Source organism: Polypterus senegalus, chromosome 2 (assembly GCF_016835505.1).
Source record: "Polypterus senegalus isolate Bchr_013 chromosome 2, ASM1683550v1, whole genome shotgun sequence".
Lineage (NCBI taxonomy): Eukaryota > Metazoa > Chordata > Cladistia > Polypteriformes > Polypteridae > Polypterus > Polypterus senegalus.
The window spans coordinates 67,451,669-67,465,082 of record NC_053155.1 but is presented as its reverse complement, the minus strand read 5'-3'; positions in this window follow the sequence as shown (position 1 = coordinate 67,465,082).

Below are 13,414 nucleotides of genomic sequence, written 5' to 3'. Positions count from 1 at the left end.
GTATATATATATATATACACATACATATACTTGTGTGTATGTTTGTATGTTTCTATATGTGTGTGTATAGGTTTGGTCACTGAGTGCAAGGGAAAAATAATAAATTATAGTCTATAAGTTATTAAACAGTAAAACATTAATGTTTTAAGAAGTACAGGTACATTGAAATTACATTTTCTATGTGAACGTTCAAATTTGTGCCTCTGGTAATGTGCCTTACCGGCATTTAAAGAAAATTAGTTTTGTGTCCTCTGCAGTGTTAAGAGAGAAAGGCTTTGGTTTCGAATAAAAGGAAAAAAGGTGTAAAGAAAGGAAAGTTGCCTTTTTCTTTTATATAGTATAGAGAGATGTGTTCGCTGACGTTATGATCGCCTTTTGGGGACAGTTGCGGTGGGTCTTGTGTAGACTGGTGAGACGCCCCGCCATTAATCGGCTGTGATGGCACTGTCAGTCCTCCGCTCCTGTGCGTGTCTTCATAATCCGAGCTGAGGACCTCATAATCGTATAATGCAAAAGAAAGTGTGAATCGCCTTAATATTATTTTGCCGTGGTGTAGAAAAGGGGTCCCGTGTTTGCACTTGTCTGGGCTATAGCGCAGGGGTAGGATGAAAAAAATTAAAAGTGTTCACTTTGACTTAAGGCAGAAGCGCAGTCAGCGTCTCAAAGGCCGGCACAGCTATGCACGCGCGCTGGCTGCTCGACTTTTGCTGGGCAGGAGACCCCAGTTTTTGCAGACACGTTCATGATATCAAAAGTCTCAGCGCTCTTTGGAGGTCATTCATATAGCAAAATACCCGCGCCTCACAGCGGAGAAGTAGTGTGTTAAAGAAGTAATGAAAAGAAAAGGAAACATTTTAATAATAACGTAACATGATTGACATTGTCATGAGTGTTGCTGTCATATATATGCCTGCCTAAATAAGTCACCCTTGCTTTGCTCTTACTTTTTTACCGTTCATTTAATCATGGCTAGTGGCGGAAAAATTATAAAATGGAAGGAGGATGGCTTTACCAAAACAATTATTGATAGCGGATCGATTATTCATAAAGCTTGAATTGGTGATCTGTTTTTCTGTGTTAACCTCATATTTTTTTATACTTCTTCTCAAACTAAGGTGGTGCGAGGGTAAAATGAATCGGGATGCGCTGATCAGTGTAATCGGTGTACCAGGAAATCATGCATTGACAAAGCTCCCTTTGCTTGTAATGCAAAGTGTGATTAAATGCATTATTTTTTAACGCGTTATGGAGCACATGCATCAAAGCTTCTCAGCTGTGCTTGTGCTAAGAAAAGGAAAGATTTTAAAAATAACGTAAAACGATTGTCAATGTGACCTTTTGTAAGTAGTGCCTGGAGGATTCAGTGTGTAGAAACTCTAGAGACAGCGTGTGTATTAACTTGTGGATTTTTCTGTGAGTATTTGGTGGCAGTCTGACGGTTGCTTCGAAGACGGCGTTAGCCGAGCTCAGCTCAGAGCGAAATAGATGAATGGGAGGGGAGATGATGACGTGACTCCCCACCCGCCTTAACTGTCAATCCCCCACAAACACAGTCTCTCGGAATTTGCATAAGCACACCCCTTCACCTACAATTTTAACTTAGTTACAAAGTGATCAAAACTCTCGTTTATATCCTGCATCCTCTCATTAAACTTGTATCCCGCATTACCTGTGGGCATGTGAAACGCCAGCGGTAGCCTGTCTATGAACTTAATTTAAAGTTTAGGTTTACACCTTGCTTTCTTTCCGAGGTAGCAGCACTCATGAATATGGTAGTATATGTCACTCGCTCGCTTCTTATTGTTTCGCTGCCTTCTCAATTATATAATGCATGTTTTCTTAAGCGCTTTTTGGAGGTCTTCCTGGTTTTCTACGCACTGCGTTGCCAGTCAGTTCACGTGATTACGTGGGAGGCGTGATGATGTCACACGAAACTCCGCCCCCCACGTCTTTCCAGCTCAACTCTATTACAGTTAATGGAGAAAAATACCTTCCAGTTATGACCATTAGGCGTAGAATTTCGAAATGAAACCTGCCCAACTTTTGTAAGTAATGTAATGTATAGTAAGGAATGAGCCTGCCAAATTTCAGCCTTCTACCTACACGGGAAGTTGGAGAATTAGTGATGAGTCAGTGAGTGAGTGAGTGAGTGAGTGAGGGCTTTGCCTTTTATTAGTATAGATGTACTACTGGTATATATCAAAATGTGACTGAATGCAAGTTAGTTAAATTAACTAACATGTTAGGTAAACTTTGAATCAAAATACCCTGGTACATTATTGGGAATATTTTATGAATTGTTTAACAAGCTACTTATTAAACCGTACTTCTAAAATTTTTATTATTATGCTGTATTAAGGATTGGTTCTGTTCTGTGTATTGTATTGTATTGACCCCCTACTTTTGACACCCACTGCACGCACAACCTACCTGGAAAGGGGTCTGTCTTTGAACTGCCTTTCCTGAGGTTTCTTCCATTTTTCCCTACAAGGTTTTTATTGGGAGTTTTTCCTTGTCTTCTCAGAGAGTCAAGGCTGGGGGGCTGTCAAAAGGCAGGGCCTGTTAAAGCCCATTGTGGCACATCCTGTGTGATTTTGGGCTATACAAAAATAAACTGTATTGTATTGTATTGTATTGTATTGTATTATTAATGGTGTGCAAGTTGCTGGGATCTCAGAAGGTACCTGTTGAAGACCACTTTCTTTAGGGAATTCACCATGCATTGTTTATAGAAAACCACTTGGGACTGAAAAATGCATAACAATCTATAATCTTTTTTTAAATGAGTAAACATGAAAAATCTTTTGATGACACCAAAAAGAAGGACAGCAGATACTGAAGGGACTTGTAACAATAAATCAGATCAGCATGGGCAGCAATGAAAAATGGACAAATAATATAAATAAATATATGGTACAATAAAAGAATGCTGTAATATTCTAGTTTTAGGATAATTGAAATCAAGAGTTTCCACAGACAGATTATTACCTGCAAAATCTGGAGATGTAAAGGTCACAGTACAGTTCAAATGACATGCTTGTGAATATGATCAAACAATGCTAAATTGAAATGAACTAAAGTGCAGAAATGTAATTTAATTCTTATCAGTTTTTGTGTTACTTGGTGTTGAAAGGTCTGTGTATTAAATTTATTTTTTATTGTGTCATTTTAGTCAGTATATTTATCTTTGCATTGAATCACAACAGACTAACAGGAAACTTACTTTCATTTTTTGTTTCTTTTTGATATTCTAAATAAGGCTGTTTATTTTTAAATAAACAGTTTGCCGCCCTGCCATGGTGGGTATCATATAGTATTTAGTGCCTTCATTTGAACTGCAATTGTGCATATGTCTAAGGATTTGGAGATGGACAATTAACAGGAAATAAACCAGGCATGGTTATTCTCTGGCTCACATTTCTCTTTTGATATCCTGTTTTATTGTTGTCTTTGTTATGTTTGAATTATTGCTTTCATCCTTTGGTGTTGTTTATGTTAGTTTTTTTATAATTTATTAATGATGTACTGTACCTTTAAATGTGCTGCCATTCCATGTAATTTGTTGGTTCCATTTTTAACCAACCATGTGTTCTTCTGCCATTTACCAATGTTTTATTGTACAAATATTTTTTCTGAGAAGAACACAGATGATCTAGCATCTATTAAGAAGGATTTTGTGAAAAATGTGAATTAACAAGCATAGGTCAGTTTTGCTAATGGCCAAATGACTTTTCAAAACAACACTAACCAGAAGTCAAAAACGTATGAGATTCAACACTAGAAAGGGAGCCTAACAATTCTTTTTTGTTTGCAACTTGAATGTTTGGAGTGTCACCTTCTCTGAGTTCAATTTTGCTGATGTCTCATGCCACACACCTGCATGTGAAAGGTTGCCCAACAAGCCACCACAAATATCACCATGAAATAGCAGTGTCTGTTAAAAAAACTAGAAATGATACAATATTTAAAAGAATAAATCAATTTAAAAAGATAAAGCAAACTACACAGGGAAAAGGCCCAAACCATAACACAAATCAGGAATCTACAAACTAATTAACATGTTGATAACAATTACGAAGACTAACAGTTGTGGTAAGACCAGTGTGAAGCTATTACAGTTCTATCAAACATGTTCAAGGGGTCCGCAATGTATGTAGCAAACTGCTAGATAACTATGTATTCTAGGGGTTTATGGTACACTGCAAAAGTAACTGTACTTTGTGCTGAACTGAAAAGTTACTTAGGATGTGCCGGAGCTCAGGTGAGTTTTCTCAGCTTGCTACATGCCAGAACAGGGTGCCATTAAGGTACAGATGCAGTACTGAACCATGTCATAATAGGCAGTGTCAAGTAGGGTGTCTGCAGCTTTATATATGTTGGATCAGGAGTGCAGTGAAGCATCCAGCCACTAGGGGGATTCCAAAAGACTTTATGTAGACATTCCTGAACTTGGAGAAGACTCTAGGATATGCCATAGAAGGCCCTACAGAATACAATTTAAAGCCACCCCTTTGCCATAAGCCAGCTGAGTTTAGAATCTGGGGGCAAGGGCTCATACTTTTATTGAGGTGTAATAGATCTTTTATTTTGATAAAAAAAAATTTGCCTTATAACTTTCATTAAGGTCAAATATGACACATGGAGGTGCATCCTGTCCCATCAGTTTTTTAGTATTTATTTCTTGGTTTGTTTCTGGATATGTTTGTTCTTGTCCCAAAGCAATCAGTCTTTACTGAGCTAATGAAGTCATTATGACTCCCTTAATACAGTATAGTCCCACCTACTGGCAAGCATGCCTTCTTCCTAGATAAGTATTTTCTATGTTTCCCACCAAAGAAACAGTAATTTGCTCAATTTAAAAATGAAAATCCTACCACAATTGGCAAAGAGGGCTGTTGACTAAATGTTTGCTCAAATGTTCAATATTTTCCTACAGAAAAGCCTCACTGCAACTTATGCTGCATGCATTGTATGAATCTCTGCTCTTTCCTATGATCTAGCCAAAATACTATTGATCTTTAATGTTTCCTGGAGTAGTGGCACATGAGTGCTCTCCTGGGTATCCTTGTCACTGTTCACATGGAGAAGTATCACTAGCTGTCATGGCATGGGTATACATAGCACAGCACCTCAAAAACTCCTCTTTTTTACGTCTTACTCATACCACGGATCACTGCCTTTTCTACTGAAATGCCCTTTGAATTCCAATGCCTGCGATTTCCACTATTTCTTGCCTTTGCAGTGTCTATCAATAAACCTCAGGGGTAATCACTTAAAGTAGCAGGTATTAACCTATAAACTCCTTTCTCCTCACACAGGCAGCTTTAGGAAATATGATCAGAGATTTTGAAAGAGAAAAAATATATTAGCTAAAAATAAACTTGTAATAACCATTTACTGTTAACCTGCACTACATTCCCCACAGGTGACATAGCCATAAGAGCTTCCAATTTTTTCTTTAAATAAATTATCAAAAACTTAACCTAGAAAATAATAGCCATGATCATTTTGTTTTAACGAGTTACTCACCTGAAATGGTCTTTCATGAGGAATGAAGGTGGCATGGGACAAGGGAAGGTATTAGCAGCAGAGAGTACCTCATACTTTCTGACAAACAGGGTCCACCAGGGGGAATAATACTAGTCATTATAGAGGATTCTTAGGAAAAATATATTATGAATAAAAGGAAGCAATAAGAAAGAGATGTCTTAGAGCAACAGCCTTTTTGGATTACAGCCATCAGCAAAACAATGCATTCATGCCACGAAATGTGGGAGTTAGACAACTATCCTCAGTGCATTTACAATTAAATGCCAGAGGGCACTCAGGGAGGCACTGTTTTCAATGGCCAAAATAAGGCACCCTACTATAGTGATTTTATGAGTTGCCCTGGTTAGGGTTTAAAGTCCCTTTGAGTATAGACTTAGGGACTGAATTGGGGCAAGCGTGCAAAAGGTATGGAGGCTGAAAGGCCAGAAGAACTGGAGGTAGACAGTTTAGTGAGACCAACACACTTCCCAGTACTTCGCAAGCCTAGAAGGGCGACGGGACCATTTTTTTCTTTGTTTCTTATTTAATTCTTAGCAAAACTTCCCATGTTATATCCTAACAACTTGGAGTTGTCCTTAGTTTTGATTTGTGTTAGTATGAAAAGCTGAAATTGGCAGTATATCAACAAAGTTGTACTGTATTACATGTATCATGTATTGAGTATTTATGACAAAATGTATACTTGTCATACAGAAACTCACTGATTTGTACACTATTAACTGAACTGAAAGTGACAGTGTAGAGTAATATTTATGTGTTCATATTGCACCAAATTGTGGTTTAATTTTTTACGGGTTAAATACAGTACATGTTACATTAGCACTTTAAGAAAAACTGCTGTCTCATACTATAACATCTTTCCTAGAAAACAGAGGTGTGATACCACAAGGATTTTAGATTGTTTAAGATGCAAGAAAGGGCTGCTTTCTTAACCTACAAAAAGAAAATACACACTGGATAGTAAATTCCCCAAGAAGATTGCCAACTTATATGCAAGGTTGTAGCCCCAGACATATCAGTCTTATAAATAGATAAAAAAATAATAATAAAAATAAATTGCTATTGCTGTCCATCTTTGCAAGACTTTTTATTGATGTTGTTTGGGAAAAAATGAACAATTAATTAAATCACCAAACACTGTAGATGCAAACGTGGCATTTTATTTTTTTGACTCCTGGAAGGGAAGTCCTGGAAAATTAAAAAAAGGTTGAGATAATACTGTTCTTTTTAATAATTTACTGCATTTAAAACAAAAGAAAGCATTTCTACAGACTGACCTCTACTGAACAGATCTCAGGCCTGCCATTATTGTAGAAAGGACTCACTGTATGTGTTTTGTTGTAATACCCTTAAGAGCTTTGAGCTCCCAATAGCAGCCCACCAATTTAAATTAACTCCAATCTCCTTGACCTCATTAATAGAAGCATTTTAAAATAACAAACCAAACAGAAACAATGAGAAAAAAGAAATGCTGTCTATTTTGGTATAAGAGCAGAAAAAAAGTCAAAGGTGGATTTTATAAATTTTAAGGACAGATTGACTACTTTTTCAATTTATGAATAATTAAGAATTAACTTTACCAGTAGTATTCCTAACAAATAAAATTCATATTGTTTGTGTTTAATTAGTGAATATCTACAAATGAATTACTGAAAGCCTATTTTACTCTACAAACAAACTCAAATAGTTAACACATAAAGAACAGATGTGGAAATCAGCTGAATGTTCAAGAACTACGTTTATAGTCATAAAATTGCAAACGCACTGAGGTACACCCTCATTAGTTGCAAAACAAGGATCTCAGCTATACATGAATATATTGATATTATCTGGAAAGCTTATATCCATTGTCTTGTTTATCTGCTTGGAGACCATCTTCTTGGTTCTAGTGAGTAGAAAAGTTCTTTTTCCTGTAGTATCAAAAAGATGCCCATGGACAATGAGTGGCTCCGCCCACAACATTCTGGGAAGACTTCAAAGATATAAAAAGAGGCCACTTAAGCAAGGTGGTGTCAGTGCTTGTGAGGAGGACAGAATTCCATTGCCAGCACTACTTATTGCAATTCTGATAATAGATGTATTTTTTTTTTGCCACAGTGCAGCTATATTTGACACCAGGAAATGCAGAATATCGATCAAGAATGTCAAAGGCACAAAAACAAAAATCAAACTTAGAAAAACACATCAAAGTCTAAATCCTGAAATCTTCTTTAGAGTATTCTTAAGCACAGTGAAAATGTTTTGGGTTTATCCACAGTCTCGGACAACTAGGAAGTATGTGACGTAACTGTAACCAAAATGTCATCTAAAATAATGCCATCTGTTGAGAAAACAAAATGGGTGCATGCCAAGATGTTAGAAAGTAACAAATATCCCAAATCATACAAGAATCCAAAAAGTAATTTAATCATTTCTACATATTCCAAAACCCCTAACTAGCAAATAGTGTGAAGAAAACATGCAACACAAAGCACCACAAAAATAGTGTTTAAGATCATAACAGAAATGTGTATGCACAGTCACTTTCTCTGGTTTTTGCATCACACTGTGTCATTGTTAAGTCTATATTTCAACTTTGAAACTGTATTCCGTGTTATTTTGATTTTAGTAAGATGCACCTTCTTTGAAAGATGACTTTGATGTAAACTGGAGAATCATATAGAAGACACATTATGTACACTCTTCTGTTTTTATAGTTTAAAAAAAGATCAATCCCAATGTGATACAGTTGGTTACTAATAATATTAACAATGTGCGAATCTGTAAGCTTAGAAATTACAGAGGTCACATACTGATTTTTTTCTTTTCAGTCTGGAATTATTTTTTACATAGTCTGTTTCATTACAGCCACTTTCTATAATAGAGGTTTGGACATATTTAATGATTAACTTTTTTAATTAATAGCTTTGGGATTGCACACACACTGTAGACTAAGACCTTGATGTGTCATATTTACATGTCAAACCATTTGTGTTTTGCTGCAGTATACATTTAACTGTATAATTAATGCAGTACAGTAGACAGTGTATGACTGAAATCAAAAAGACATAAGGCATGAATGTGAAAAAAATAAAAAAAAACAGGGAGTCAACAGGAGACACTATACAGCATTTGGCTTTCAGATACTTACAATGTTTGTTTCTGAGCATAGAAATATGGCATTATAGGGAAGAGGTGGAAAATAGCATAAAGAAAGGCAAATCACTTTGTAAAAATTCTTTATTGAGTAAGACCTTGACAAAATACAGGGTGACACAGAAAAATGGGAACCTTTGAAAAACCCAATAAAAATAGAACAAATCCAACAAAAAAATTTATTGACAGCAATTGAACCACTACAATTTACCTTTTAAGAGACAGTAATCCAAATTATCAATGTCTGAAAACTATGTCCTGTAGATAACGTCCTCCTGTACGTATGCATTCTTCCAATCTGCTGTTGAGGTTCCCCATTGATCGCTGCAACGTCTCAGCTGGGATACCACGAATTTCGTCTTGAATTCTTTGTTTCAATTCATTCAGTGTCCTTGGCTGAGTCATGTAGACCCGAGTCTTAAGGTAGCCCCACAAGAAAAAATCACAAACGGACAAATCTGGTGATCTTGAGGGCCAGGGAATGTCACCGAATCTTGAGATGACACGGTTACCGAACAATTCTCGCACAGCTGCCATTGATTGCCTTGCAATTGATTACTAAATTACTAAATGACGAGATTGTTTACAGCTCAAGGTCCCTGTTCCGCAGTGCTGCCAACTGTATATGGCTGCCACTACGCATTTCAAAAGTTCCCCTTTTTCTGTGTCACCCTGTACAAATGAATTATTTAACAATCTGGTAATCGTTTTACTCTTAGGTCTATTGTGCAAACAAATGACAAACTCCAACAGCATAATGTTGAGCTAACATTGGGTAAAGTCAAAAGATGGCTTTGGGCTGAAATGGGCGTAAATATGAATATACAATTGATAATATTGTGCAGATAAAATTGTGGAGATAATAAAAAACAAACATGCAGGAAGTGGCTGCACAGGAAGGAAGTGAATGATCATGGAAGTACAGTAAGATTTCAAATACACAGGATGAGATGTTTAACATCCAATGTGCCAGGGGACTATGTAAGGCGAGGCATCCTCTTCCCTGAACCAAGTTTACACCTGACAGCAAACCTAAAAGAAGGAATCACGCTATGTTTCCGATGTTTAAGGAGGCTGGACAGCCACATCACTGGGGTTGTCAAGTGGGCTCCTACTTTCATCAATGTTTTGTTGACTAGGCCCACAATGTCTCCAGTAGCCTCAGCAGTGGTATCTGGCATCCCAGAACCACCCCCTCTGGATTTGTCCAGACTTCTTATTTGGAAAACCAGATAGGGTTTTTTCTTTTAATCCATAGCCACTGGCTGCTCTATTCTGCTACCCTAGATATTTCCTTAATGGCATAGTGTAGGGCATGCCCACTAATGCCAAGGTCCCTCATCAGCCTTACAGTGGATGTTGCAAAAAGCCCCTGCATCCAACCTCCACTGGATAGTTTTTTTCCGTCCTTGCTGTCCTGCCTCCGCTGCAAGCTCAGTTTTTTCCTTCAAAAGCTACCTGCACTGCATCTTCCCAGAGAACTGTGAGCTCGACAAAGTATACCTTGCGCTGTGTGCCTGACCACAAGACCAGTGAGTCTGTGAGTCATTGCCCCATGTCCACCAGCATTTGCCAGTCCCACTTAGTCTCCATCTCGCCCAATCTGGTCTTCAGGGAAAACTTGTGTTGTCTTTGGTCCCCTTCCCGAACAAACAACAAAGGCACATTTAAGTTAGTCCCTCTGGATGGCAGGCCATTGATGGCAGTTCTCTTTCTTTCCAGAGTAGCTGCAAGACATTTAAGCACTTGGCCGTGTCTCCAGGTATATTGTTCTTGAGAGAGGCTTACTTTGCATCATGTGAGGATGTGCCACAGTGTACCTGGTGTTCAGCAGAGGGGGCATGATGTATCTTCGCCTATCCATTGGTTGAGGTTTTGAGGGGTAGAGAGGACATCATAGGTGGCTCGAATGAGGAAACTTATTCTACCCTCTTCCATTATCCACATGTCCTTCCAGCTGATCTTTTGTTTTTCCAAATTCTCCCACCTCTTACATTGGCCCTGTTTTGCCTGCGCCACAGCCTTGGCCCCCATTCTTTTCTCTTCATGCTGACGGACTTCAGCCACGACCATTTTCCTCCGGTCTGCGGGGGTTGCCTTACTCCAGTAGGGTCGTCCTTTGCCAAACCCAAACCCACTTCTTCCATGTTGGATTTGGCCGACAATGTTGCTGAGGCAGAGTGCAGATTTTGCCTGCTGGACTGCATTCTTACCTTTCCATTTCCATCCAGTTTCCCAAGTTGGTGGGACAGCTCGAATTACAGTATCTTTTGACTCTGAAAGCATCATCTCAAGTCTCACTTTAGCGCATTTCAATTCTTCAGTGAGGCTGGAAGGGGGCATCTGAAGTAGACCCTGGCCATAGAGGGCTACATTGCTCAGGCATCGAGGGAGGCCTAACCACTTCCTCACATAAGAGCTTACCATCGTCTCCATCTTCTCAACTCTTGTGAGGGTGATGTCATAAATGGTTAATGGTCACAGCAGGCGAGGTAGTAACCCAAACTGTGGGCACCAAATTTTTGCTTACCAGGCAGCACTGAATCATCGATGCTCTTCAGGCCTTTACTAAGTTCCTCCCGAACCTCATAAGCCTGATCGGTATCCTTAACTGTTGAGTTACAGTATACCACTTCCACAAACTTTTGATTGGTTTTTATAGCACTGTTGGAATATTGATTGATGAAGAACCTTTGCCCCACTAGCTTGCCTTTAATTATAGAGATGCTCCTTGATTTAAATGGCTTAAATTTAATTCTTGCCCCAGTGATGTTCTGTTGAAGCTTTGCCATTAGGCGTCTAGTGCATGGTTCTGATGTTGTGATTGTTGTCATGTCATCCATATAGGCCCTGATGGCTGGCAGACGTATTCCCGAAGTTAACCTTGCCCCACTAACCACCCACTTGGATGTCTGTATGATGACTTCAATTGCCATGGTGAATACCAATGGAGAGATGATACATCCTGCCATTATGCCAATCTCCATGTGGTGCCATGCAGTGGTAAAATCTGGCTAGGTAAAACACAGTTGCAAGTCATGGAAGTACGCCTTAATCAGGTCTGAGATAGTTTCAGGAATCTTAAAGAATCAAGTGATGCCCAGAGAAAATTATGTGGAACAGATCCAAAAGCATTGGCAAGGTCCAGGAATACCACATGAAGATTCTTCCACTCTTCTTTTACGCTCTGGATTTGGTACCAAATCATACTAGTATGATCAAGGCATCCAGATGACACTGGCATCCCTGCCTTTTGGACCGTTGTAGCCACAAAATTATTTCTCTCCAAGTACATGGACATCCTCTGAGCTATGACACTAAAGAAAATGTTATCCTCTACATTAAGTAGACTGATGAAGCCACTGACTGACGGAATTGGCTAACCTCCTTAGATTATTTTTCTTTTGGAATCAGGACTTCCCTGATTTCCTTTTCCCAGGCCACTCTCATGAGTCTCCACAGAAATTTAAGAACAGCTTTAACATTCTTGTAAAGCTGATACAGAACTCCGTTTGGCCCTGGGGCTGAGGAAGCTCTCGCCCGCTTCACCACCTGCTCCACTTCTCTCCATTTTGGAGGACTGACATCCATCTGGTGCTCAGGTTCTTCAATTGGTGGGATATCCTTTGGAATGGCTACATGCCCATGCCTCTTTTCATCCGCATACATTCTTTCTAAATACTGTACCAACTCATGCCTTGATGTCTCAAGGTGACCTCCCTTTTCTATCATGAAGAGTGATCTTACAAATTTATAGGGATCCTTAAAAAAGTGTACTCTTCCTCATTCCTTCTTCTTTGTTGACTTCCGCAAGTTCTCTGCTCGTCTCAAAGTGATCAGGCGGGTCTTAATGTTACCCTGGAGAATGTTGATACCCTCCTTCTCCCTATGAAAAGCCTTTCTCCATTGCTTCTTTAGGTATCTTCTCTCTCAGATCGAGTGGTTGATCTCCTGTTGACATCTAGACTGTTTTTCCACTGCTGGTAGCCTTTGCTTTAGATGATATCCCCCATGTTGCCAAGTTTCCTTTCCACTGTTCCCTTCATTCTTTGTAGGAGACAAACCAGATTGATGTTTATTGTTGCCCATTGTTCCTTCTCTGAGGCTCCAGGCCAATTCACCTGGGGTTTGTTGCCACTGATCTTCCTCTCCTTTGTTGGCTTTATGGGCTCAGTAAGTAATTCATTGTTATCTTTGTACACTGTCTAAAATGTGAAGGACATTGAATGAAATATGATGAAGATGGCAGCATTTGTGTTATAAATTAATAGGATAAAGAGACAGCTTGGGGTTAAGAAACATAATCACATAGGGAAGTGAATGGGGTAGGACAAAAGTTTGGGAACTGTGTGAAAGCCTAGTAGATTTGAAAGATACTTTACTACAAATGAGTCATGCAGTAGGCTATAAAAGTCTGTGAGTAGTAGGAGGATAAAGGCCAAGGAATGTAATAGTATGATTTATAGTTGATACAGACACTTACAGAAAGCCAGCAGGTGTAAATTGGCTATTTAAATTAGAAAAAGGGATTTTAAAGAGCTTCCTCCATGCAGATTTAAAGATAAGGTTAATAAAATACCAGTCTTGTATGATGCTGAATTTTTGGAAGCTTGCATCCAGGAGGACTACAATTTCTATAGATGACAGCTAATCCAGCATGTCAACTGCACAATTTCTGAACTTAAAGAGTAGTTACCAAAAGAGTAATGTAACAGAATTAGAAAAAAAA